At 55.0% G+C, this 1239-nt stretch overlaps 1 protein-coding gene across 1 annotated transcript in view; it reads left to right on the top strand.

Moving 5' to 3' along the window:
* Positions 1-915: 915 nt before the first annotated feature.
* Positions 916-1239, top strand: part of LOC104982170 (G-protein coupled receptor 183-like) — a 6564-nt gene continuing 6240 nt past the window's right edge. The window contains exon 1 of the mRNA XM_010831491.1: positions 916-960. The gene's annotated coding sequence lies outside the window, so the exon portion shown is untranslated. The remainder of the gene's footprint in view (positions 961-1239) is intronic.

The raw sequence follows: 1239 nt of genomic DNA on the forward strand, positions 1-1239 counted from the left end.
AGTCAGGGCTGCAAACAGGCTTTCGGGCTCCATCAAAGTGCCTTAAAGCCTGGATCATACTCCCAGGAAATCCCGAGCCAGGCGAAGCTCCCCTTACTTGCTCACCCCCAGCCTGAGCTCGTCAGGGTCCCCTTAAAGCCCTTCTTGCTGAACTTCACTCCCAAGTCATCGGCGGGGAGAATGCTGGAGGGTTTTTGACCCTGGTGGCTTGAGAGTCACACCTGTGGCCTACAGGCCTGCCTGTGGGGGCACAGAAATGGAAGAGAGGGGAGACCAGTTCCTGGAGCAACGCTCCCCCACTCCGTCCTTCTCGAGAGGTGGGAGGCCTTGTGGCTGAGTGAGCTCTGAGCTCCGCCTGTGGCAGGGAGATCACCTTGCCTGATACCCCGGGTGGTTTTTTTTCTTCTTTCCTTTCTTTCTTTTTTTTTCCCTGCAGAGGTGGGTGAAGGAAAGAAGAGTTCAGTGAACTGATTCAATCCCTATAGCGGGGAGACTGCTCGGGGCACATTTGATGCCCCAGGGCCCTTGGGAAGGCAGCTGACCCAGGTTCCACCCGGCTCCCTGGCATCATCCTCGGTGAGCGAGGTAAGCCCACCAGAGGTGGGTGTTTCCAGGCACCATGGGAAGGGCGTGGCTCGCTGGGACTTGGGGAGAAAGGCTCAGATCGCTCTGCCTTTCACACACACCCCTCTTCTCTCTGCTTCTCTTGGCCACAGGTGGAGCATCCTTACTGATCCTGGACACCCAGGGGGACCCCTGCCTCTCCTGATCAGGCAGCAGACAGGTCAAGCCAGAAAGACCCAAGGTCAGGGTCAGTCTCACGTCCCTGAGCAAAAGTGGCTGATAGAACTGGGTTAGACCTGGGGTGTAGACCCTCAGAACCCTCTGCAGGCCCTTTTGAGTATCTGTCCCTACTTGGCTGCACCAACTGACCACCTGGCCCTGTGCGATCACCACTGGGTGAGTCTCCAAGGTACATAGTCTTCTGAGTGGGAGATGCATCAGTAACTTCTTATTAAGATGGAGAAGGATGTAGGAGAGAGGACACATCCCTTCTTCCCTTCCCTTTGGCCTCATCCCTAAATTGATGAGAGACGGATTAATGGGAGGAAAATGAACAGAAGCTGAATAACGTGTACACGTGGGAGAGACCCAGGAAAACGAAGTCGCCGGAGTGGGCGAAACCATCACTTTTAGATATGTTCTCCAGCGAAAGATAACAGAAGATCTTGTGTGTCG

This window comes from Bison bison, unplaced genomic scaffold, assembly GCF_000754665.1.
Source record: "Bison bison bison isolate TAMUID 2011002044 unplaced genomic scaffold, Bison_UMD1.0 scf7180017864527, whole genome shotgun sequence".
NCBI classification, from domain to species: Eukaryota; Metazoa; Chordata; class Mammalia; order Artiodactyla; family Bovidae; genus Bison; species Bison bison.